Consider the following 27,520-nt stretch of genomic DNA (forward strand, 5'->3'; position numbering starts at 1 on the left):
GCAGGAGCTTTTAAGGAAGCTACAGCAGGTTTTTTCAGCCTCAGTACCATTGACATTTTGGGTGAGATAATTCTCTGTTGGAGTTGGTGGGGGGCTGCCTGTCCACTGTAGGATGTTCAGTGGCATCCCACCTCTACCCACTGGATGCCAGCAGCAGTAGCAGCACCGGCCCCCCAAGTCATGACAATAAAAAATACCTCCAGATGTTGCCAAATGACATTTCACATGAGGGGGCAACTTGTCTACTCTCCTTGAGAATCATTGAGCTGCAGGCTCTAGGTGTCAAGGTGAAAGAAGGGGAAACTTAGTAACTTCCTAATAGTTCTGCTTTGTTTGCATTTGTCCCTTTTGGGCTTACAAGGCCTCAGGGAGGACTTCAGGGACTCTGGGGTGCAAGCTCCAGGGGCACCATTAACTTCATCCTTTGATGTGAGTGATGCCCCACCCCTGCTCCTCCAGCTTTGCAGAGGGCTGCGTTGTTCATTTTAACTTGTTAGAACTAACATTATGGTGCTCGCTTGGGCAGCACATAGTACTAAAATTGGAACGATACAGAGAAGATTAGCATAGCCCCTGTGCAAGGATGACATGAAAATGAAAATTAAAAAAAAAAAAAAAAAAAGGCCTGGCGCGGTGGCTCACGCCTGTAATCCTAGCACTCTGGGAGGCCGAGGTGGGCGGATCGTTTGAGCTCAGGAGTTCGAGACCAGCCTGAGCAAGAGCGAGACCCCATCTCTACTAAAAATAGAAAGAAATAATTATATAGACAGCTAAAAATATATATAGAAAAAGTTAGCCGGGCATGGTGGCACATGCCTGTAGTCCCAGCTACTTGGGAGGCTGAGACAGGAGGATCCCTTGAGCTCAGGAGTTTGAGGTTGCTGTGAGCTAGGCTGACGCCACGGCACTCACTCTAGCCTGGGCAACAGAGTGAGACTCTGTCTCAAAAAAAAAAAAAAAGAACTAACATTGTGTTTTTTAAGAAGTAGTGTTAACAGAAAAGACCTTGCCGCAGTTCTGACATTGGATGGTGGGATAGCTTTCTGTGTGTGCTTACAAGTCATATAATCTCTTTAACTCAAATTCATAATTTACTTAATTTTTTTCCCCTTACACCTTTTTCTTTTTTTCCTTCCTTTTTGGTGTACTTTATCATACTGAAAGGGTGGTAAATTTTGCTTCTCTTAGCCAGCAATTTTACTTGTTATTTCAGTTTTAACATCTGCTAGTTCTCTGTGTGTATGCTTCATATTTTATTAATACAGTGGACTTTCCTTTTGAGAGCCTGTTTAGAAATGGAATGACAGTTAAGAATTTGTAAAGCTCTGATCTGCCTACATTGCCTGACAGTTTGTAGCTTTAGCTTGATTTGAATGCTCAATGCAGTTTGTAGTTTTGTGGACCATTTGAAATCTCATCAGCTGCAGCATGAAGACCTGGCCCCCTGAGGCAGGTGCTGAGCAGAAGGAATGTTTGCTTCAAGGGTCTGGTAGTCAAGGACATATTTAGTAGAAAACTTTTAGGGAGGGGGGAAAAAAACCCCTTTGCTGTGTTACAGTGTTGCACATAGTTAGGGATGAGACCATTTAAATTATTTAAAGAGTCAGTTTCTTTACTCAAGCACCCTGTTGCTAGATTGAGGAAATGGCAGTGTGGGTTTCCCAAAATAGAGGTTTAAAAATTCAGGTCTTGATTTGCAGCTTGCCTAGGTGAAGGAAGCTCCAAAGAATGTGGTGACATAGTATTCCTGATAATTAAACATTGCCTCTAAGATCATTTGAACCGAAAATGTCAGTCCCTTAGAAGTAAGCATGTTTATAAGTATACAGTTGGAAGTGATTCTTGAAGATGTTTTTCAAAAGCTTTTGAGATTCGAAAGTGTTTAGTTAACTCCTCCTGTGCCCATATAGCACCTACCATTTGTTAGGAAAGTTATTATTAGAAAAGAACAGCTATTCATTAAAGAGGTGGTTTCCAACACTGCTGTTACGGAGCACAGAAGGAGACTGGGTCACCGGGGCCGTTACCATGGGATTAAAGGGCGCCTGCTAGAAAGATGGGAAGACCAAGTGATGGGCACATTCAGAATGTCGGAGCCGTCAGCATGCGCAGAAACAATTAGGAACATTATTCGGAGTTAAGAGAACAAACCTCTCCTTGCTCATGTGACACATCTGGAAGTGACACGGAGGATGAACTCTCTAGATCAAGTGAGGCCATGTGGAAGCCACCAAACTTTGGTTACTCTTTCTGTATTCTGAGGTCCTCGAAAGTGACTGTAAGTATTATTTTTGGAGCGAATCTAAAGTTTAAACAATCCCAATATATGCCTGATTCCACGACATATGAGGTCTCTCAGGGAAGGTCTAGCCTTACTGAGGTTCCCTATATTCTTTAGTTCTTTCAGCTGTTTTTCAAATGCAAATGGTCTGGAAAGTCTATTTGTACAAAATGAAAATACGTCAAAACATATTTTATACTGCTTATATAGTGGGTGCTTAGCAGTTTGTGGGGACTAGGGATGTAATCCTGAAACGGGAAATTATGATTATAGACTATTTTAAGAGTATAAAACCACTGGGACAAGATTAACAAAAGTGTTTTTTATAAGGTACCCTCAGAGGACCTCTTTTTGTGAATGGGTAACTAGCCAGTTACTAGGGTATTTTATGTGTGTGTGTGTGTGTTTATATATATGATATTTGTAATGAACTTGAAATTATATTCTCTTAATAAAAAGACCGGTTCTGCACCTCAGTGCCTAACAATCTATGGAGCCATTTCTCATTGTGCGGTTTGGTGGTCCTGTTTATCCATTTCGTGGTGGGAGCAGTCACTGACATCTATGTTAGCCATGTTTGCTTCAGAGTGTGTGATTTATCAGGTTTTCAGGTACTATTTTAAGATGATTGGTATATGATGTTTTGGCCCTCAGTCCACTTGCTTCATTCCGCTGATGCCTTTATCCAGAATACATGTCTCTTGTTAACTGGTTTTTAATTTGAAAATGACTGTTAATGCTGATGGTGGGGTTACTGTGTGGGGTGGCTGTGGCTGAAAAACTATTGCAAAAGTGGCTGCATCCCCTAGAAGTGTTTCTAGAATGTATTCTTTTCAACCACAGAGTTGTTGCTGTAGAGAGGGTGGAAATCGGTAGGCAAGTGTTGGCTGAGGGAGAATTACCAGTGCCTGTGATGACAAGGCCTACAGCCACGGCCATGGTAGGTGGTCCACAGATATGCCAGCCCTGAGCAGGGGGACAGTTTCTAGACCTATGAGAGTCTGATGCCCCCCATGGGAGTTCTACATTCAGTTCCTCAGTAAGTGGACAAACTGGGCAGTCCAAGCTTTTAGTTCCAGGGTCCTTGCTGGGTGCTGGGAATGCAAAGATCAATATTACGTGGACCTTGCCCTTAAGGATCTAATGATCTATTAGGGGAGACAGGTGCAAATAAGTGATTACAGTACCACGTACGGAGGTAGAAGGGAGACCAGGGGATTGCCAGAGCCCTGGGTGGTGGGGGATGTGGGAGGGCGAGAGGGGTGGCGTGGGGCAGAGGCAGCAAGGTCGCTGCTGGCAGAGGGGAATCTGCTTCTGAAAGATCCGGGCAGATTGGGCAAATGTCTGTTTTGAAGTCAATAAGTAGTTCAGTTGAACTTGATGGTGGCTTAGTCCCCAAACATCTTATTTAATGAATTATGCTCATCAAGAGGATGTTTGTTGGAAAAGGGATTTCGTAATGATGGATGAGCACTGGAGGGCAGTTTCCTGTATATTTTTCGTATACTCTGGATTCTGGAAAATGATTACTCAATTTTTTTTTCTTTTCTTTTCTTTTTTTTTTTTTTTTGAGACAGGATATCACTCTGTCACCCGGCCTAGAGTGCAGTGATGTCATCATAGCTCACTGCAACTTCAAACTCCTGAGCTCAAGTGATCCTCCAGCCTCAGCTTCCTGAGTAGCTGGGACTATAGGCGTGCACCACTACGCCTGGCTAATTTTTCTATTTTTAGTAGAGATGGGGTCTGTCTCTTGCTCAGGCTGGTCTCGAACACCTGAGCTCAAATGATCTTCTAGCCTCAGCCTCCTAGAGTGCTAGGATTACAGGCGTGAGCCACCAAGCCCAGCTCACTCAGTTTTAATATGGAAGACAGAATAGATGTCTTCAGAACTGTGAAAAGGATAGCTATTTTTGTGGAGCACAAGATGCTAGCCTTCGAAGAATCATAGAATGTTCATACCATCCAGTACCCCAGAGATTTTCATTTCACAGATAAGACCTGAGCTGCTAAGAGGAGCTGCTCCTCTGCATCCCACAGCTGGTTCAGGGCAGCTCTCAGTCTGAGAGCATGTCTTCTGATATTGGGGTCGGAGCCTTTTATTGCAACACACTGTGCCTCTTTTAAGCCAATTCTCATGGCAAGGTTGAAATTTTCCAAAAAGAAATTGACCCAACTTAATGTTATTTTTAAATGTGATGTTAACCTGAGTAAGAATTATGTCTTAGAGAATTGTATTAGTTATCAAGCTGTGTAAAGAATTACCCTATTATTTACTAGCTTAAAACAACCACATTTATTATCTCCCGGTTTTTGTTGGTCAAGGCTCTGGGTACAGCTTAGCTAGGAGCCTCTGGCTCAGGGTGTCTCATGAGATTATAGTCAGGCTGTCAGCTGGGGCTGTCGTCATTAGAAGGCTCAACTAGGGGACACTGCTTCCTAGCTCCCTTACACAGCTATTGCAGGCATCAGGTGCTCGCTGAGTGTGGGCTGGAGACCTCAGTTCCTTGCCACGTGGGCCTCTCCATCGGGCCTGTCTCAGCAAGGCTTCCCCCAGACAAAGTGATCGACAGAGAGCAAGAGAGACCCCCAAAATGGAAGCCATAGTCAGTCTTTTTATAACTTAAGCCCAGAAGTGACATCCCATCACTGCTGTTTGTTAGAATCAAGCCACTGAAGTCCACTGCACTCGTGGGGATGATTATGCAAGAGTGAATACCAGCTGGGGGCCATCTTCGAGGCTGCCCAGGACAAGCATTGATTGAGATTCTGTTGGTCGTAAGTAGTAGAAATCCACATAAACTGACTTCAGCAAAATGGATGGGGAGTGGGGGAGAGAAGAGTTCTTGTATATGAGGATTTTTTGTGGAGACCAAGGGTAAGGAAAATAACAGACTCATGGGGAATTGGAGTCCGTAGGAACAGAGGCACCTTGTCTCCTTGAGTATCTTAGTGTTAAATTCTCTTAGCAGTCTCAGTCTGTTTCTCTGTGTCACACATTTATTTTTCTGTACATCTTTATTGTTTATAGAATAGCTTAGTTTCTTTGTCTATACATGGTGGAAAGTGGCCACCCCAACATCCTTGGTTCTAAGACTGCAAAAGACTGAGCAGAATCCCAGTGTCCCAGGAGAGAAGGTTGAGTTTACTCAGCCCAGCTAATGGGATCGCCTCCCCTGTGAAAGCTGTGGTCAGCGGTGGCCGGGGCAGGGTTGAGGTTGGGGGGATGGATGTGACTGCAGGTGGCCAGTCCTGTGTGCCGTGGGGGTGTGTACAGGGGATGCGGTTGGAGGGGACAAGTGAGAAGAGCACTTGCAAATCATTTTCCTAAATACATATTATTAATGCAGTAGAACTAAAATGAATTAATTTGGGTAAAACTAAAGTTGGGGCTAAGTTAGCAAACATTTTTAAAAATAGGAAGAAGAGAAAGGTTATTTATATTAAGAAATTTTTTTTTTTTTGGCCGGGCGCGGTGGCTCACGCCTGTAATCCTAGCACTCTGGGAGGCCGAGGTGGGCGGATCATTTGAGCTCAGGAGTTCGAGACCAGCCTGAGCAAGAGCGAGACCTCATCTCTACTACAAATAGAAAGAAATTATATAGACAGCTAAATATATATATAGAAAAAATTAGCCGGGCATGGTGGCACGTGCCTGTAGTCCCAGCTACTCGGGAGGCTGAGGCAGGAGGATCGCTTGAGCCCAGGAGTTTGAGGTTGCTGTGAGCTAGGCTGACGCCACGGCACTCACTCTAGCCTGGGCAACAGAGTGAGACTCTGTCAAAAAAAAAAAAAAAAAAAAAAAAATTTTTAAAAACTTTTGAGACTTTTGATAACTGGAAAACTTATTGGTCATTATAATTACTATTTCTCTTTCTCTCTCTCAAGTTGCTCTTTATAAATTACAGGTTTATCCACTTTTTAAGAAATGTTCTTATGCTGTGAACATCTGTCAGCTTTCTCATCTTGGGTTATTATTATTTTTTTTTTAGCAGTTTATGTAAGCTGAAATGAAATTACCCTTTCTGTTCCAAAACTGCCCATTTTCATAGGGTTTTGCCTTTGTCTTTAATTGATTTCAATACATTGTAAAGATACAGAAAAGGTTTTTATCGACATTTTTCCATGCTTGTTTATTTCCATAGCATTTTTAAATGACGCACACTCTGGCTTTGCTGCAAGAAATTTTATATTCTAAAAGTAGAAACTGAGAGCCTTTCCTGGAGGTATTTTTCTTTTTGCTTTGTAGATAAGTCAGAAGACTAATCCTGTAAAACTTAAAGACAGTCCACCAATTGCATAGTTCCTAGTTTTGACTTTTGTTCTTGGAGTTGAGTTTGAACAGTCCAGTGGTAGCAGCAATGAAAGCATATTAGTGTGTGGTAAATACTTAAGCTTGTACATCTTAATCTCAAGATGTTGCATTGTTGGTTAAAATCCACTTTTACAAGTTGAGACTGGTGCAGTGGTCTCTGGGAGTTGCCATGTGGGAGTCGGTTCTGTTAACAGCCTTTGTGGGCCCCTGCATGGTGGTGGTGTGTGTGGGTGGAGGAAGCTGGGCAGGTGGTGTTGGGGAAGGAGGAGGTGGGGGACGGGAAGAGTGCTTCTGGGGATCCCAACAAGATTTGCTGGGTGCTGCTCCTTTGGCAAAATCTGCATCCACTGCTTAACCTATTCCCATATTTCTAGTACCATGCTCCACTGTTGTGTATTTACGTCTGGCAGCAATGCTGCTGTTTATGGTTAGAACCTGGTAGGGGGAAAAGACTGTGTTTTGCAGTTGCAGAGATCTCGGGGATGATGCAACAAGTTTCTTTAGCTTCTTATTATGATATTAACTGCTTCCTGCAATCCATTCTCTCTAATCTGTTCTTTCTTATAATCCTGTCTCTCTCCCCTTAACAGATGTGAAGTGGATCATGTCACTGCCCTGCTTATAACCCCTACTTGGCTTCTGTTGTGGTTAAAGTAGAGCACAAACTCCTCCCCGTGGCCTCCAGTCATCTGTGTTGTCCCGTCTGCTGCATAAACCACCTTTCTCACAGTGGCTGTAGCCACAAGGGCCCCTCGGTGCTTCTCACGCTGCCAACTTTGTCCCTGTCTCAGGGTCTGTACGCACGCACGTTACTTCTGCCTTGCAGTTCTCCCCAGAGATGGTTCCTGGGCTGGCTCCTGGGCAGGCCGTGTCACCTCCTTAAGGGTCTTCCTTAAGAACACAATCCAGAGGGGGTGGCCCATCCCCTTTCGGGTAGAGGAGGTCCTTGCCCTTTACTGGAGTCACTTTACCTTTATTAGATAACGTTTGCCAAAGTCTGAAATTATCTTTGTTTGCCTATTTCTTGTGTGTTTCTCCTGTACCCCAGGGCATAAACTCCATGAGGATGGGGACTGTGCCTGTCTTGCCCATCACCTAGCACAGTACCTAGCACCTAGGACATTCTAGTAAGTACCTGAATGAATAGAAGTGCTGCATCCATGTAACGCCTAGCAGACATTTCCTTGCGCTGCTTGACCTTGGCATTTCTAAAGAGCACAGGCCTGTCATCTTGTAAAATATCCCTCACTTTGGGTTTGTCTGATGTTTCCTCTTGATTGGATTCAGCCAAGAGGCCTGTGTTGTTTGTTTATCCCAGCATTTGTGACGTTAACTTTGATCACTGGGTAAGGGGTGGTGCCTTCCAGGTTTCTTCAGTGTAACGTTGCTGTTTTTCCCTTTGTCATTAATAAGTAACTTGTGGGAAGATTGAGCATGTATAAATATCTTATGTCTTATCAAACTTTCCCTCACTGGTTTTAGTATCCAGTGATGATTTTTTAGCTCCTCTATTTTTTAGCAGGCATCTTGTTGTGAGGAAGAGCTCTCCCTTCTCACCACTCGTGTATTTACTGGTATTGGGTCATGGATTCTTAATTTCATTCAGTGAGTTGTCATCTATTCTTATTTTTTGTTGCCCAAATCATCTGAAATTTGGCTGGTGGGGAGCCTCTTCAAACCGGTTCCTCTTCAAGCTGTGCTATTTTGATACGTCCTCATCATTCCTTGAGTGCTGCCTTAATTTCTGGCAGGATATTTGCTTTTTAGAATCATTTTTCTCTTAGTTTGGAAAAAGAGTACTTTTTTACCCCTTAAGAAATATAGATGTACTATTTTCCTTTACCGAACATCACAGTGACATCCATAGTCAATCATGATGCCTGAAAATGTGACCTTAAGCGAGTCTCATTTATTTTTTTTAAGCTCATGTGATTTTGCTTGCTGTTTCTATGAAATCAAAGAGCAGCAGCCTATCTGTTCATAGCTCAGGGACAAAACAGTTGTGTGAGATGGTCAACGATACTTACTGAGTGCTGCCAGTACATAAAGCATTCTACCTGGAGCTGGAAAGAATGACGGAGCAGAGTAGGAGGGAGCATGTCTCTGCTCTCAAGGGTGGGGGAATTCAGCAGAGAGAGAGAGAAGGCTACACTGCATGTAAGAGCAAATGAAGTTGAAAAGGTTAATTTTGGCAGCTAACAGTCTTCTTCATTCAGCTCACAGGTAAAGATTACCTTCTCTCTTTTTTTTTGGAGATAGAGTATTGCTCTGTTATCCTGGGTAGAGTGCTGTGGCATCAGCCTAGCTACAGCAACCTCAAACGCCTGGGCTCAAGCAATCCTTCTACCTCAGCCTCCCGAGTAGCTGGGACTACAGGCATGTGCCACCATGCCGGGCTAATTTTTTCTATATATATTTTTAGTTGTCCATATACTTTCTTTCTATTTTTAGTAGATACAGGGTCTCGATCTTGCTCAGACTCGTCTTGAACTCCTGAGCTCAAATAATCCGCCCGCCTTGGCCTCCCAGAGTGCTAGGATTACAGATGTGAGCCACCGCGCCCGGCCAGTATTTGTCTTTTGTGACTGGCTTATTTCACTTTGCATAATGTCCTCAAGTTTTCATCCATGTTTTTATGTGTATCAGAATTTGCTCCCTTTTTAAGACTAATGTTTCATGGTGTGCATATTCCACATTTTGTTTATCCACTCATCTGTTGATGAACTTTGGGTTCCTTCCACTGTTTGACGATTGTGAATAATGTCGCTGTGAACAAGGGTGTACAAACATTTGTTTGAGTCCCTGCTTTTGATTCTTTGGGTGTATACTCAAAAGTGGAATTGCTAGAAGGACTTCTGTGTTTTGAAATCTTAATTTTCGGTGAATCTGTGTGGTCACTTAATGTTAAATGTGATGTGAATAAAATTGATCAACATGTTGGAATACTATAGCATATGTATTTTATGAGGCCAAAATGAATAATAGGAATTTAGAAATTAAATTTTTTTTTTTTTTGAGACAGAGTCTTGCTTTGTTGCCCGGGCTAGAGTGAGTGCCATGGCGTCAGCCTAGCTCACAGCAACCTCAAACTCCTGGGCTTAAGCCATCCCCCTGCCTCAGCCTCCCGAGTAGCTGGGACTACAGGCATGCGCCACCATGCCCGGCTAATTTTTTCTATATATATTTTAGTTGGCCAGATAATTTCTTTCTATTTTTAGTAGAGACGGGGTCTCGCTCTTGCTCAGGCTGGTCTCGAACTCCTGACCTTGAGCGATCCACCCGCCTCGGCCTCCCAGAGTGCTAGGATTACAGGCGTGAGCCACCGCGCCCGGCCCTAAATTTTATTTTTTAATAAAAGGCAATATTTATTGTTTCCTTCCTTGATTATAGAGGTAATATGTTCATTGTAGAAAATTTAGAAAAGTATATAGAAAAAAACACTTATAATCATGAGACCAATGCCTGTTTTTTAATATCTTACGCTAGTATTTTTATATTAATATAAATATATTCAAGAATACCCTAATGGTATATCTGTATATAATTATATACAATGTATAGCTTAAAGAAAATTAAAAACTATATGTCTCTGCATCAGAAATCAAACTTATGTGGTGGAAATTTACCAAAATCCAGGTATTTATTTATCTGTTTATTCATTAATTCCTTTTCTCTCAGATATGTGTATTTATGTACGTACATGTACATGTATGTTTCTTTCATAATTGGGAGCATGCTGTAAATATGGCTTTGTAATTTTGTTTTTCTCTTATTTTAAAAGTAATACCTGTAAATAATCTGGTGAAAAAGTCCAGGATTTACTTGGGTCATGGTGAACAGAGGCACTTTTCTCAGAGCAGAAAGTCTGGGAGTCTCCTTGTCGGGAGGACAGTCAGACAAGGCTTGGGCTTATTGCAGACTAATGGGTCTGTGTGGTGCAGGGCCCTGAATGCCAAGCGAGGGAGCACCAGGTCTTTGGGTGGGTGGTAAACTCCCCTGATCCAAGTGGCCCCAGGAAGATTGATATGCTGGAGATACAGGAGCCAGACGGAGTGGGGAAAGATTGGAGCCAGTGAGGTCAGCCGTGTTGGTTCTGAGTGTAGATTCTGCAGTAGGATTGGGAGGGGTTGCAGAGGCAACCTGGTGCTGCTGCCTCCCCTGCCCCCATCCGGACACCTGAACGTGCAAAGACTGCTGCAGTCAGAGCAAAAGCTTTTAAAAGTCTCTGTATTCCCTGCCTGCCTGGCACTGAGTAGGTATGAAATCATTGTTGAAAGAATGGGGGAAGCAGCGATTTAATTTTGTGTGTGAAGCTGCAGAGAGAGGGCGGATTCAGAGTTGACCCTGAACCTTTGGAGGCAGGATGGCTGGGTGAATGCGGTTATGGTGGAGGGAAATGAAGAAGGGAGGAAAAAGAATTGACTCGGAGGAGGGAGAGGGTAAGAATTTTGGGTTTGGACAGGTTTATGCAATCTTTCTCAATATTAAGGGGTAATTAGTGTTTCCAGAATTTATTTTAATATATTTCTGTTAAGAAGGTAATTTTCTCTTCTAATTCCAGTAACACAAAAAGATCTGAATGTTCTGATCCTCAAATTGGTATCAAAGAGATGATGGAAGGATCCAGATTTATAGTCAGTTTAACATGTGTTTACAGTAGCTCATGGTGGGGTGGGGTCCTGTGACCTTATTTTTCACATGACTTCTGGTCTTTTGGCCCTTTCACCCATAATTCGCCATTCATCTGAACAAGAAAAGAGGCAAGCAGGAGTGAAATTGAAGTGCTCAGGTTTATTGAAAGTTCCTTTTTGAGTATTCCTGTCCTTAAGTTTTTCAAGGTAGCGTCGGTCTACATCAATGCCAGTACAGAAACTTAACTGAATTTTACGAGCTATTTATCCCACATGTCATTAGACGTATCAAAGGGCTGCTTTCTGACCACTAGACCTATGTTTTAAAATTAGTTAAAATTAATGTTATATATTTAATTTAAAAATACTGTGTGGCAGAGGACAGATATACCAGTAGGATGCTCCTTGAGTTCATGTTCATAGCACTGTAAAATATTAAGAGATGATGTATTTCTAAAGTATTTCTAAAGAGATTTGAAGTCTTCTGTGAAAGTTGGCTTTAATAGGAATATTACTTACATTAAGCATTTCACTTGTGTGAATTGTATGTTTTCATACTTCATTTTTTCCAGCTATCCTTTTAGTGTTTTTTCAGAAATTTGAGTTGTTTATAGATAAGCCACGTAGCTCTTTCTTATAATTATTACAACTTAAAAACCATCTTCTTTTACAAATTGAGGTCTTCACCAAAGCAAAGGCTGTCGAAATCTGATTTGGGGAAAAGTTCTAAGTGAGATTTGGGCCCTTGTCAGTGTGTGGAAATTTTCTCTTCTGCATTCTCCTAGTGGTGGTTTAAGTCCAAGACCACCCTGTATATGCTTTTGAAACTAACCAATTAGGATTTATTTAACTATCAGTGGACTTACACAAATGTATTTTGCATCCTCTCAAACTTTGGACTTTAGGACTTTGGAAGGTGGAAAATTCCAAATGCAGGTGAAAGATTTCTATCACTGGGCTTTGTACTTAACAATCAGTCCTATCTCAAACTTACCTGGGAATGTTTATTGAGCTGGTAAGGTTTATGGAGTATAAATAAGATAGGTTATCTTTCCTGGAGGACATTTGAAATTGAGAGAAAGTAAGAGTAACATAAATTTGGTACTCAGCTAAGAGAGGAAAGTATTTATACATATTTATGTTTAAGTTGTCCTCATGATATAAAGACTTGCTTCATGTCTTTAAAAAAGAGTGATTGCCGTTTTTACTGCAACCTTAGTTTCTTAAAATCAAACAAAACCTGGATTTATTTCTTCTATGCTTCCTTTTCCAAAATTAAAATGAGGAGAGATTTTTGTGCTTCCTACTACCAATTGACAAAATGTTGAACATCAAAAATAAAAAACTGCAGAAGAATAAGTAACCAAAGCTAAAATTCTCCCTTATTTGTGTGTTGTTAATGTCCAGATTACCTGCTACTAGATTACCTGTTGCAAATTGAGATGTTTTTGGTTAATCTTGCTGAGTTTTGAGATTGTCACTTCTCTTTTACCTCTATTTAATTTTTATATGCCTAGAAATTGCCAACTAAGTATAATATTAGAGAAAAAGAAAATGATTAGTTATATAAATAAAATCTTTAGTTAATATATTATACCAATGTTAATTTCTTAGTTTTGAAAATTGTACTACAGCTGTACTTCCTCCTTAGAGGAAGTTGGGTGAAGGGTATATGAAACTCTCTAAATTATTTTTATAGTTCTTCTGTTGTCTGAAAATTATTTCAAAATAAGTTAAAAACGATTAGACTAATTCATCAGCTACAAAATTATTAGTGTATCACAAAACTAGAGAGAAGTGATTTGTGCGTTGTAGGAATGGGCAGAGATTTTCTTCTGTTTGGATGGTTGCATTCTTTGTTCCTTTTCATTAACCTGAAAAATTGGGAGTTGGTGCTCGTGAGGATAAAGATGCTGTGTTAACAGTGTGTTTAGTAAATGCAGACTCACTCTTTTTTTCTGTGTTATGTGTCTCTGTGCTAAATACATGCACAGACATCAATTTGCATATATACACACACTAAATACTTCTAAAGTGAGGTGACTGGCTTTCTAAAAATATCACAGAATTTCATTTTGGCTTGTTACACATTTGTTTTCTTGATGAGATGGTGGCAATCATTAGTCTTTTGAGAATAAATTAGATTCTTTTATTTTGGAAACAACAGCATGTGATTTGGGGCTTCATGTGTAAGTAGAGTGATCAAACTTTTAAATTCTGATTTGGATCTAAATTTAAGAAATGAGTTTGTGTGTGTGTGTGTTTGTTTATAAATGAACTGGCTCTGAATTCATTTACAAAGAATAGTACAGATCTTCTTTGTGCAGTGGCAGTGCCATTGGGCTAAGTGTAAGGTTTGTGGATTTCAGCTTTCAAGGATAGCACATAGATGCGTACTTCATTTATGTTTATTATAAATTATTAGTGCTACCTGTATTAACAGGAGATGAATGAGTCCAAGGATTTTTATTATAGCAGTTGCTCTCCCTAGGCCCATGCTATAGCTCATTTTGGACAGTAACTGGACACTTGGGCTGCACTCCATTCATTTTTAGTTAACACCCTATTTTATCCTCTTTGAACCTACCTTTTCCTTTTGTTCCAGGGCAGTACTGTCTAATAGAGCTTTCTGTGATGCTAGAAGTGTTCCGTATCTATTCTGTCCAGCATGGCAGTCACCAGTCACATGTGGCTGTTGAGCACTTGAAATGTAGCTAGTATGACTGAGAAACTGAATTTTAATTTTCATTTAATTAAATTAATTAATTTATTTTGAGACAGAGTCTTACTCTGTCGCCCTGGGTAGAGTGCCATGGCCTTAGCCTAAACCACAGCAACCTCAAACTCCTGGGCTCAAGCAATCCTCCTGCCTCAGCCCCCTGAGCATCCAGGACTACAGGCATGCGCCACCACATCTGGCTAATTTTTTATGTTTTTAGTAGGGACGGGTCTCACTGTTGCTCATATATTTAATTTTAAAGAATAACTTTAGATAGCCACATGTGGCTGTTGGCTCTCACATCAGATAGCACAGATCTAGGGCTTCCATTGCTAGTTCCTTGAATGGTCTACCTGGATTTGAGTGTGAAAGAAGGGAATGGGGCTGGGCAAGCTGGCTCACACTTGTAATCCTAGCACTCAGGGAGACCGAGGCAGGAGGGTCATTTGAGGTCAGGAGTTTGAGACCAGCCTGAGCAAGAGTGAGACCCCATTTTTACTAAAAATAGAAAAAATTAGCCAGGCATGGTGGCGCATGCCTGTAGTCTCAGCTACTCTGGAGGCTGAGGCAGGAGGATCACTTGAGCCCATGAGTTTGAGGTTGCAGTGAGCTATGATGATGCCACTGCACTCTAGCCCAGGCAACCTAGTGAGACCCTGTCTCAACAACAACAACAACAAAAGAAGAGAATGGACACAGACATTTACAGGGTAACTATATTGTCTATTGCTCCAATATAACATTTTCCATTAAAAGGTTTTAATTGACCTGTTATGGAAACGATGCTACCATATTGAATCCTTGCTTTTGGGGTACCTTTTGTGAGAGGTACTTTTTGGGTACCATTTTAAAACCTAAATTTTTTTCACACAAACTTTCCCATGTTAGTGAATACTTCTCCTAGCTCATCATTTTTAATGACTGTGTAGTATTCTATTTTGTGGATATGTAATCATTTACTTATCTAAGCTCCTATTTATCCTTTTTTAGAGTTTTTATATTATATAAAATCCTGAGAAGACTGATCATGCACATACATTTTGGGGCTACATCTTTGCTTTGTTGCTTAGGAAATTCCTAGAAATAGAATTGCCAAGTCAAAGGGTAGGTGTATGCTTGGGGTTTTGTGGTGGCTGTTTATTTAATGCACGCTCCTAAAGTCCCCCCCGCCCCGCTGTACCAGTTTACCCTCTAAATTGGAGTTTGTGACAGGCTGTTAATCCGAGTGAGAAACACTTTAGGGGTTGTGTGTTGACACAGAGGCATCTTTAAGGTAGCATTTGCACACTCATAAATCTTTTGTTTGCTCTTTGTGCTCTGTTCAGGGCAAAAGTAAAGTAGCCCTGAATGTGTTGTGTTTCATACTTGGCTTTCTTGGGTTGACATGGGCCGGGAGGAGTGGTCTGAAAGGGGCCTCCCTGGGGTGGGGTTTGCTCGTTTGGCAGGTCTTCCGGGAGTTCCCACCAGTGTTCTCTCGCCTGCGGGTCTGCATCATGCTGCCTGTTGTGCAGTCTAATAGAGAAACCGGTTCCTGGGACAGCAAGTCCAGGGCCCTCCTGCCCTCTCTTCACTGACTGCAGAACAGGGGCTCTTGTGTTCCTGCCGTGGGCGTCAGTGCTGGGGCCCTTTCTGATACCGAAGGCCCTGTCTGAGCACACTGGTGAGTTTTTCATGAGGCTGGGCTGAGCTGCTGGGTGTCGCCAATTGTCTGTGGTCAGTGCTTCCAGGCTGCCATTGAAAATTGGTGCTTATTTGAAATTTGGGACAAAAGGAGGCCTCTTTTCTTTCACACTTTTGTTAGGATGCTGTCTTGTCTTAGTTTTGAGAAAGGTCTCAAGTTCAGAGGCTTCTTGAAAGAAAGTGGCCTGCACTTTTTAAAAAGCAGTTTTAAAATTGTGGTGGGAACAGATCTGTACTAAAAAGTTAATCTGGGGCAGTTCATGGCTGGCTGCTGGCAAGGAGACAAAGTCCCCAAGCTCTAGAATCGATGGTGAAATGTGTTTTCTTTCAGCAAGCACTGGACATATGCAAAATGCAAGGCTGTGTGAAGATGAGAATGGAGAGTTTATGTGAGAAATAAGATATGCAATGAAAAGTTACAAAACAGGAAATCTTTATGAATTCTCTAAGAAGGTGGAAGAGGCAAATGGGTGGATGATCCTTGAGCACCTGTTGTTGAGTCCTGGCACTGTGCCATGTTCTCCATCCATTGCTGAGTTTAATGTGCTGGTAGAAGCATGTTCGGTAGTGTCCTGGAGTGCTGCAGACTGCATGACCATGTCAGGGGAGGAGGAAGACCATGGGTGGAATCATGGGAGGGCAGGACTCCAGCTGAGCCTGGAGTCTAAGTGGCATTTTGCTGAAAAGGAGAGGGTGTGCCTTCCAGGCACAGAGAGGGTTACCAGCAAGGCTTGCCTCTGAGGTCTGTGAGGGCAGATGCCAAGTACGTCGTGTTGACTCGTATTCCAGCATCCCTCGCAGCGTGCTGGTGCTGAGAGAGGCCGGGCAGACCGTGCCGGAGTGAGTGGCATGCAGTGGGTGCCCAGCAGCTGTTGCTTGAGTAAACTGAACTTGCAGCAAGTCTTTCAGAGAGTAATTAATTCGTGCGGAGGTGAAGAGAGAAGATTGGAGATGTTGGCCAAGGCCACGTGGAAGGCCGGGGCATTTAAGCTTTATTCTTGAGTAGTGAGGAAGATTTCTCAGCAGGGCAGTGATGTGATGAAGTTGGAGTTTTAAGGTGATTCGTTGGGTATTAGTGAGTAGGCTGTGTTGGAGGGGAGATTAGAAGCAGGGACACCAGAATTCCTGTCTGGAGATAGGAACACTCCCAGTGTCACAGGCTGTTCTTTCCCTTGGAAAGTACCACTGAAAAGCAGGAAGAGCCAGGGGTCCAGGCTGGGTCTCTTCAGTCGGGCCACACGTTAGAATGCCTGTTCCACCATGCGCCAGCCAGGAGCACCTGGGCCTCTGCGCTTAACCTCCTTCTCTGTAAGATGGGACGAGAAAAATATCTACCTCATAGAATTGTTTTGGGAATACAATGAAATCATAAGGTAAAATATTTGGTACAAAATAAGTGCTCAATTAATACTATAGTTAATAATATTTCTAGATAATGGTCATTTCTTCTGAGATAACATGGGCCCAAATCACATGGATTTTATAGAATAAACAAACACTTCAAGGTATAGGACAGTTTCGACCTCTCTGGAATGCAGTTCTGAAAGAGACTGGCTTCCAGAGTGGCCTTTGCTGTAGAAGTCATGTCGTGAGAGCACGTCTTCCCCCTCCCCTCTAGAGCAGCAGCCTTGGGAGCCAGGCAGGGTCGTCAGGGCACGCATGTGTCAGTCAGTGTCTCTCTTCCTGGAGATCTCCGCGGGTCTGCGGTTTGCAGGTAGTTTTCCCCAACCTGAAAAAGGAAGTGAAAGATTTCATTTACCAAAACAAACTGTCATGGGACCTCTAATTTTGCCCATTCTCCTGAGTAACAAAGTACAAAAAATAGTCACATCCCACATGCTTTTAAAAACTTCAGTGTGTAGATGCTGGTAAAGCACTTGGCTGATAATTAGGTGGAAGGCTGTTAGAAACGGGCTAAGATTCTCAGAGTGATTTAGGTGCACATGCTAAGGAAACCCTTGAAAGTAAGAGAGGACGGAGTCTGGAAGCGATTGGGTCTTCCTGCCTGGAGGGCATTGCAATAAGGGTGAGAACTGCTTGCTTGTGAAGTCAGCTCTGCAGTGAACACCTGCCCAGAAATCTGCGGACCTGGTGTAACCCGCACTTGGTCTTTAGCTGCTTGACCTTGGGTGAGTCTTGGACGTTTGCTGGGCTTCAGCTTCCATTCTTTTCTCTAGCGTTCATTTATGGGCTGTATCCCAGTGCGTTTCATTTGCAGAGACTGCTCTGCGATTAAAATGGAGTAATAATCTTTTCTGAATTTGCAAAAAAAAAAAAAGCTTTTCTAGTTGAATTGATAGACTTTTCTTTATTGTGTTTTTCTTCCATAAAATTGTCTTAAACTTTTTGGCCACTCTTTATCTGCTACCAAGTGTTGATTTATATGTTCTTGTCACTTTCACGGACGTGGCAGGTGGTGGCCCTGTTCAGACATCACAGGCACATGTCTGCTAGTGAAACCACTCTCAGGTTTTCGGTGGAGACTCTGCACCCACATTTCTTGGGGTTTCAGAGTGCTCCAGAGACGCTGTGATGTAACTCATAGGGCGCTGGGGCCTGGGTGACTCCCAAAGACCAGGGCAGGCTGCTGCAGGCCAGGCGGTGTGCCTTTCCAATTTGGGAATAAAGTAGAAACTTTTTGATGTAAAGAGTCATACAATCATAGAGTTTAGATTCTCAGAGGGGCCTCAGAGGTCATCCTCCTTGGCTGTCCTTAACCAGGGCTCCGTGTTACCTGAGGTCCTGAGGCTGGGCGGGTGTGGGGAGGGTGGGCTGGGCTGAGTCAGCAGGTCTCTGTACTCCCACTGCTCTATTCTGCGATCTTATTATTTATCTTCAGAACTTGCTCAGGTTTTCCACTTTCCTGGTGTACGGGAAGGAGCAGCAGTAACCTGCCTGTTGTTATCTCGAGGACCTTCCTGCTGAACTGACATCATGGAAACCTGCCCAGCTTGCTGTGTGGAAGTCTAGGGCCAGACATACAGAAAGCAGTCTGGACTAAAAAGTATTCAGGCCGAAATGGTCTTGCAATGTTTTGTAGACAGGATTAGCCGAGAGTATGAGGTGCTGGTGACTGTGTTAGACGAGGGACAGAGCAGGGCAACGAGCCCCGAGGTCCTGCCTGTGACCTTGGACTGCATTTCCTCCTGCCACAGGTCTGCCGAACTTTTAAGGACATGAACATTATTCGGTTCCAGGGATAGATGTGTTGTTATCACATCTGCAAAGCCAAGGATAAAAGGCTCTATGTGGCTTAGGGAAATTGTGGTCTCTGGCAAGACATAAACAAGACTGTTTGTGTAATCCCTGAAAACTTTCTTGCTTTCGAAAGACACAGAAGAAATTCCAATCAAGTTTTTATGGGAAAGAATCATGAAAATATAAATTAAGAGAATAAGTTCTTGGCTTAATATACCCTTTTTGAGAACACTACTCCATTGGGGCTTATTTAAGTTTATCTTGCCTGAGATTTTCATAGGATTTTTATTAGTGCGCTAAAGCAACAACATAAGTGAGCTAAAAAGATACATGAAAATTTGCAATTGAAATGTGTTTCTGAGATTAAGCCTACTAATGTGCTGCTTGATGCTTCTCATTCTGCGCAGTATCTATTTATATGTGAGAATTGGACCTCATAAATATTGATTTATAATCAGTATTTTTTATGAGACTAGAGGTGATCAAGTATCTTCATAACGTGCAGTTGAATGCAACTTCTGTAACTCTAAACTTTGCAGACCACTTTTAAAAACCTCTAAGAGTGTGACCCTTACACTTACCTGCATCAGAGTTACCTGGGTGGCTCTTTGAACTTGCAGGATAGTACTGAAGAACATGCATTTTCAGCAAGCCCTAACGTTTGAGAATCACTGACTGCCTTAGTTCATACAGAATTTACAACCACCCCAGGGTTTCCCTTGTGAGGGGATGTGTTTAGGAGGGTAAGGAAATTCTGTTATATCTATCCACATGTCCCTCACCCCATCCTTTTGATGTTTATATGTACATGCTCTGTGCCTGGAAACAGGCTAGGTATGAAGCCTAAATTGAACATTGTTGTTATCAATTTAGCTAATTGTAGACCCGGGATGATAATGATTAGGAATCTTCTCTGGCTGTTTTTATTGCTGTGCAGTTATTCCAGAGACTTGGCTGGGTAATGTGAAGTGCCATATATTTCCCCTATTACTGCTTCTCTTCATTTGACCAATTATCTGTTCTTGGATAGAACTCTTAAGCCATGCTCTATGTTGATTGCCTATCAGGCTGATTGCTGTACTTGCTGTTCTATGAGATTTTTTTTTTTTAAAGGCTGATTTCTTTCCATGTCTTCCCCACTTAACCTGTGTGTCCCTTAAAAGCAGGGACTGTACACGCATCATGTTGGTAATCCCACTGCCTAGCCTGGTGCTGGACACCAGAGGAACGTGGTATCTGTGCAGTGACTGCTGGACTGATGAGAGGTGACCTGGACATTATATCAGATGATGCTTCTTTGTTCTTTAAACTCGGACACTCACAAATCCTCCCTTTGCTTTCTATTTCCATTGTTGCCACACTACTCCTGCCTTTATTTACCAAGACTGGACTCAGTGGTCGTCGTCGCCTTAGTGTCTTTGCTCTTGGACCCACCTTTCACAATCCTGGCAGGCCGATCTTCACTCTCCTGTGAACAATCACTTCCTTTTCAGTGACCTGTGCTGACCCTTCCTGCTGTGTGAGGCTCTCTGTGATCTCACCTCCACCTGCCTTTCTAAATGCCTCATCCTGACCTTTCCAAACCAAATCTGTGCCCAAAGCAGCCACAAAAGTCAAGGGAGGAAAGAGCTTCAAGATGCAGAGGATGATCAACAATCCTGAGGGTTTAGGCAAGTTCATGACAAATGAGTAAATTTCATTGCATTTGATGAATTGATTATTGATGGCAGATTGGTGTGTTTCTGAAAGATTTCAAGGGGGCAAAAGCTGAATTGCTGACATTGACAGTAACAAAGAGTACAACAAGCGGGGGCAGTCCACTTATTCATGAGATTTGAATGTGAAAAGGTAGGTACAATGTTTTATATTTATTTCTCCCCCAAATGGCAAGAGCATATGTGCTTTGAAGGCTCAGAGGATGGAACCAGTATGGAGGGAAAGATTCACAAGGATTAAAGAAGTCAGTCTGGAGGAGAAGGGAAAGGACCGGGTCCTCCAGGGGTTCCCTTAACCCTGCTGGTGAGGAAGGACAGGAGAGAAGGCAGGAGGGAGCTGAGGTGGCTTTGTTGTTTTCTGTCAGCTAGGAGAGGAATTTCACACGTTAACAGTGTGCATGGGATAGCTTGAGTTGGTTTCTCTACAAAGATTAATCTTTCAAAAGTCCGACTTGTGTTACCTTATTCCTGTGCTCACAAACCTTAGAGGATGCACTGTGAGTCTCCGGTATCAGCCCGGAGCCTTCCACGGCATTCAAAGGTCAGGAAGCGCGGTTCCAGCCACCTCTTAGGCCATTTCTCCCACTGTCTGCCTTCGCAGACTCCCTGTTCCATTTGTCATTCTCTGGACATTCCCTGGCCTGTTTGCCAACCTGCCTTTGCTCACTGTGGCTCCTGCTTTTGCTGGGAATTACCCTTCCTGCTCCGCCTTCCTCGTCTGTATCCCATTGTGTATTAGTTAACTCTCATCTCATACAGAATTGAACACATTGCTTAAAACTGTGGTTATTTGTATTCATGCTCTTATTTCCTCTGCTAGGTTGTAAACTGAAAGGATTTGAAAATCTAGGAATAATTTTAAATGTAATAAAATGTAATAGGAAAACTTACATAAAGTATCAGAAGACGAGCCCCTGAGTGGAGCTGCCTTGAGTGTGAATCCTGGCCTGCTTCTTTCTGAGTGTGGTTTTGGGTGGTTACATCCCGTCACTTTATTCACTTCATTAATTTACAAAGTGGGAATAATGAAACCTTAGAGTGAAACCTACCTCACAGAATGTTGGGAGATTGAATGAGACAGGGCACGTGCAGCATTTGGCCTAGGCCTAGCACATAGTAAGTGCTCAATAGACCTCAATAGATCCTGGTAATGGATTCCTTGCTTCCCCACAGGGTTTGGTAAACATCTGGGTGGAGATGAAAGGTAGAGGGGAGTGAATTAGTGTGCTTCCCCTTCTCCTGCAATTGGGAGAAGGAGGCCCATTGGGCAAGGATGGCATATTCTACTCTGTATTCCCACTCCAGTGTCTGACACCATGTGTACAGAGTAAAGAGGAACTGCGTGCCTCTTTATGACTGTGCAGATGACCCTTGCACAATGTGGGTTTGAACTGCATGGGTCCACTTACATGCAGATTTTCTTCTGCCTCTGCCACCCCCGAGACAGTAAGACCGATCCCTCCTCTTCTTCCTCCTCCTCCTCAGCCTACTCAGCATGAAGACGATGAGGATGAGAACCTTTATGATGATCCACTTCTACTTCCACTTCATGAGTAGTAAATATATTTTCTTCCTAATAACAGTTTGTTTTCTCTAGCTTACTGTAACATAAGAATATAGTATATAATGCATATAACATAAAACCGTGTTGGCTGTTTATGTTATTGTAAGACTATTACCTTACAAACAGTAGGTTATTACTAGTTAAGTTTTGGGGGAGTCAAAAGTTACACATGGATTTTCAACTATACAGGGGATTAGAACACCTGACTCCTGAGTTGTTCTAGGGTCAGTTGTATTAACTTGTTTTCTAAAGTGCCCTAAGCAAATAACTTTTATTTTCATGGTGATCGCATAGAATGAAGTATTTATTCTTGGAAAGTACTGTACATGAGACTGATAGTGTCATTTTGTACAGTTTTTCTAAAATTGGCAACTTGTTAGAAATAGCATGTAATTAGATGTTTATAACATTTATAGCAAGAGGCATAACTTATAAAATTAATTTCTGTTGGCCAAGTGCGGTGGCTCATGCCTATAATCCTAGCCCTTTGGGAGGCTGAGGTGGGTGGATAGTTTGAGGCTAGGAATTCAAGACCAGCCTGGGCAACACAGCAAGATCCCATCTCTAAAAAAATAAAAATAGAAAAAAGAGCTGCTTGTGGTGGTGTGCGCTTGTAGTCTCAGCTACTCAGGAGGCTGCTTAAGCCCAGGAGTTGGAGGCTGCAGTGAGTTATGATTGTGCCACTGCACTCCAGCCTGGGCAACAGAGTGAAACCCTGTCTCTAAAAGAAATTATAAATTAAAATTAGTTTCCCCAATTAAAGTCCCTCTGCTTTGTTTTTTGCCCACAGAAGTCTGGGCATATTGAATGATTTATTTTTTGACCCTTTCTATTTCAGAGCGAATGGTGAGACCTCAAAGTTCTAGTAGGGCAGTTGTGTAAAGTGTACATATCATATGAAACCAGGGCTGGAATGTAACCGTGGAGTTGATTTTTCTCTTATTAATTTTTAATGCATTTGACATTGTTCTGGGGTAGCTGATCCTTCTAGTTTCTCAGCAGGAACACAGATGTCTCCTAACAGAAAACAGGAAAAGAAGCTTGCTCTAGGAAAACGTGACAAACCAATGTAAATGTTCTAACAGAATGTCCCGTTGATCTTCACAGCCAGGCACAGGGGTTTTGTCTCTCATCCATCTTTATGATAAATGAGTGCATATTAATTTTTAGTGCTGTAAAATATGTCCTATGTTGTAGAGAAGAGTGACAAATGATACTTTCAACCAAGAGATTGTGTTGCGATGTTTTGCAATTGCAAGTGGGTGCTGTTTCCTGATTGAGCCAGTTGAAAGTATTCTCTTGGACGGTGATGCCACTGTGATCTTTGCAGACTGTTTCTTGGTTTCCCAGGTGTGCATTCTGATCAGTTTATATTCATGGAGTCCTAATATATGTGTCTCTGAAAAATAGGTAAATATGCCAAAGATAGTGCCGGAAAAAGGGAGAAAAGTGAACTCTTCCATCCATGGAAGAGTTTTTGGGTTGTTAAAACAAGCATGCTGAAGCAACAAAAGCAAATTGTCAACACTTACTGTGAAATGGTACTAAGCAGGTGCTCCGATGTTGGTCTGCGGACGGGAAAAAGGGTTTAAGAATCAGGGTTCAGACTGTCAGAAAGGATGCTGAAAAGCACAAGGGGCAGAGCATGGCTAGGTCAGTGGTTCTGTCTTATGAATTGGGGTAGGGGTAGGGGTGGGGATGGGGGTGGGGATGCGGAGAGTGGGATTTTTAAAAGTGTATTTTGTTCTTTTAAAGGGAAGGATTTAAACTATTGGTTTTCTATTGATGCCATAACTGATTACCACAAAGTTCATGGCTTGAAACAACACGCCTTTGTTATTTTACAGTACGGTAGGTGGGAGGCCTGACACGGGGCTGGGGCAGAGATCCAGCTGTCAATGGGCTGCGTTCCCTGCTGCAGGCTGGGGGACAACATGTTTGCCTGCCTTTTCCTGCATCTGGAGGCTGCCCACGCTCCTTGGCTCCCGGCCCCTCCCTCTGTCTTTACAGCCAGGGGTGGGTTGAGATCTTCTCACATCTTGTCGCTCTGACCTCTTCTGCCTCCCTCGTTCACTTATTTATTTATTTATTTATTTTTTAATTAATTTATTTTTTTTTGAGACAGAGTCTCACTCTGTTGCCTGGGCTAGAGTGCCATGGCATCATCCTGGCTCACAGCAACCTCAAACAGGAAGGTTCAATGAAAGATCAACTCACAATAAGGCAGATTAATAACAGAAAGAGATTATAAATTTATTTACAGTGCTCACGGGAGAATCAAAGAGTGATTACCCAGTATCCCAGTGGGGTCCAGAAGTTTATATACCCTCATTTTAGAGGGGACAGGGAGATGAGGAATATTGGTAATTCTGTTTAGGGACAATAAATGCTGTTACTATGGAAGATGAATAGATACTTGGGAGAAAGAATGGATTGGCCCCCCCCCAAGGGAACAGATTGCCTTACAAATAATTCTCTTTGGAAATTAAATTAACTGAGAGACAGGTATTATCTTTAAGATGCATTGGGCCTGGTCTGGTTGCATTCTTGATCTTCTTTCCTGCAAAATATTGGGATAACAATATTTTATTGTTAGGAAAGGCAGTTAATTGATGGGGTCTGTCTGGTTTTATGCAGATAAAGGGAAAGCCCCTTCCAAGGCCAGTTGTTCTCTACGGGCCTTTAATTCAAAATACTCTTCATACCAAGGAGTGATACTTTGGGGTGAAATTCCCTGAGCTCTTTCACTTGCCTAACATACACAGTAAGCTGATGTCAGACTAGAAGTGGGCCCAGGAGATCTGACTACTTTGTTGTTTCTTTTCTGATGATTTTCTTGTGGCTTTTCTCTTTCCATTATTCTTTTGCACCCAACTTTCTGGGCTTGAGGCGTCTGAGTACCATTTTAACTCTGATAGACAGACTGTGGCCTCCCAAGGGTTGGATGCTAGAATAGTCTGCTCCAGGGCAGTTGATAAGGGTACATTGTCTGTAGAGAATTTAATAACAGTAATAAAACCATTCAAAAGTCTGCCTGCAAAGTCTACAAATCTAGAATTGTGTCTGCAATTCCAAACAACGTCATTGCTAAAATATCCGTCCCCCTAAAGTCTTTTGTTGATGTGTCCTAAATAATTGCTACAGTAACTTGAGTTTTAATAATATATATGTAAGCTTCAAATGAGCACTTTTTTGTTACTTATCCTTTAATAGATACCATATGCTACATGGACGTTAAATCAGAGACTTCTAATTATACAGTTAGCCACCAACACATGGGGACTCAGCTACATGCATTCATTTCAAGAGTAGATTTTTAAGAGTTTGGAAGAGTTGTTCAAGCTTGCTTAGGACAGTCTTCATGTATTTAACCCCTGTAGGATTGCATATTTCTGCATTTAAACAGTAGATTTGAAATAAACGATGATAGTGTTGTTGATGATTATAATTCTATCGTCCTATGTGATCACTTGGAGTTTTTGTCAGTGCTTAAAACTTAAAACAGTGAAACAGAGTGCAAACCTTGAGACATAGTATTTTTATATAGTACCTGGAAATTTTAGTTCATGCATGAAATGTTTTACTGAATTTGAATAATATCTGTAAAATTGAAATTTATCATTTTAAAATTGTTAATTGATTGTGTTAAAATTAAAGAACAAATCAAGAAAGTAGTAGTTACTTCTTATATAACCATTACCGAAAATAATTTTTTTCATATGTGGAGGGTATGTTAACAAATTATCCTTCCCGGGTGTTGAATATGCTAGGTAAGCCAATGTAGGCGGAATGATTTTTCTATGATTCATTTTTAAGTGAACAGATTGAGAATCTTTAATACGTGCATCTAGAGCCTTTAGCAGGATAGGAAGAAAGTTGCACATAGGCATTACTTATATCTAGGGTTGAATGCTCTGTGCCAGAAGTTGCTGGCACCTGATACAACTTTATCCTACTTTGTCATGTGACAGCTGCTCCCAGTCCTTGTGCAGTGCTGACAGATGAAGAGGCAGAGAGGTGAGCGCCCTGCAGGACCCTTTGCTTCCATGAGGAGCTCGCAGAGAGGGCTTAGTGTTGCTCGTGGGAGGCTGGCTGGTGGAGCCTTTGCAGTAGTAAGGCCTCAGCTGGAGCCCTGGCCCCTCTGCTCTTCCCCCTAGCGTCACTTAGGGCAGGATTTCCCAACTGGCTTTGCCCCCGGGGGACATTTGTCACACATGGAGAGGGCTGCTGTTGGCATCTACTGGGTGTTGCCATCCCACAGTGCATAGGACAGACCCCTCCATCCCCACAACAAAGACTTCTTGGCCCCAGTTGTCAATAGTGCCAAGCTTGAGAAACTCAAGTCACTTAAACTTGCTTAGCTGCCTTCCTCATTTCGTCAAAAGGGGAAAAATAATAGTATTTTCCTTCGAAGGTGGTTGTGAAAACTATGGGAGATAGTACACTTAAGATGTCAGTAGTTATCGTTGTTATTATAATGATTGTGATTAACTTAGTGAAAATTAAATCTAAGGGCTGTAAAAACTGTTCTGTGATATCCTCAAGACCAGTAGAGATTTAACATACTCTGATTTTTTTCAACCGAATGTGGATGGAAAACTTCACTGGATGTGAACCCCACGCATATGGAAGGCCACCTTTTCCTGTGTCTGCGGGTTCTGCAGCACTGACTGTGAGCCTTGAGTATGCACAGATTTTGGTATATGTGGGGGTCCTGGAACCAACTTCCCAATACTGAGGGATAACTGTAAATGGATAACACTTTGAATGATGACCTTGAAGCAGTACTCAGTGTACGAAACTTAGTAAAGTAGGAAATTGAACTGGAGACATTTAGAAACATTTTCAAAAGAAAATAGTATATCTGCCCAAATGTTAGTTTGTCAGTATTTTCTAAACTAGTCTGATTGTAAGTCATCTGGTGTGTTTGTTAAACATGGCCCCTCCCTTGAAGATTTTGATGAAGGGGTCAGGGAGTCCTGATTTAGCATAGTAGTCCTAGGTGATTCTTATGATTGAGATAGTATGAGGAAGAGAACTTTAGGTAGAAAAAAGATTTATTTGTCAATTAGGTTTGGGAAATCTTGGCTTAGAGTAAAATAAAGCAGGTTTCTTCCCTGCAGCACTTTATATGATAAATTGCATCATGCATTTTGGAGAATAGGAGTAAGAATATATATAAAGCAACATTTCCCAAGCTTATTTAACTGTGGAATCTTCTTTCTGTTAAACATATTTGCTGATGATCCACAGACAACACGCTTGGAAACAATGAATTATAACAACTCATCCCCACAAATTCTGGTTAAAGGAGGGTTTCCCGTTGGTGTTTTAGCAGAAGAGCTGCCTGGCTTTGGGAGCCACCCTGCAGTGGCAGCCGTGTTGGTGCAGACCACAGCTCACGTGGAGTTGAACAT

General features: G+C 42.2%; 1 protein-coding gene and 1 non-coding gene across 3 annotated transcripts in view; both read left to right on the top strand.

The window, feature by feature from the left end:
* The window catches only part of CCNY (cyclin Y), a 113,371-nt gene that overhangs the window by 9,053 nt on the left and 76,798 nt on the right, over positions 1-27,520 (top strand). The window lies entirely within an intron of this gene.
* On the top strand, positions 511-614 carry LOC138375433 (U6 spliceosomal RNA). The gene has a single exon (XR_011231507.1). It is a non-coding gene; the product is annotated as a U6 spliceosomal RNA (small nuclear RNA).

This window comes from Eulemur rufifrons, chromosome 25 (genome assembly GCF_041146395.1).
Source record: "Eulemur rufifrons isolate Redbay chromosome 25, OSU_ERuf_1, whole genome shotgun sequence".
Lineage (NCBI taxonomy): Eukaryota > Metazoa > Chordata > Mammalia > Primates > Lemuridae > Eulemur > Eulemur rufifrons.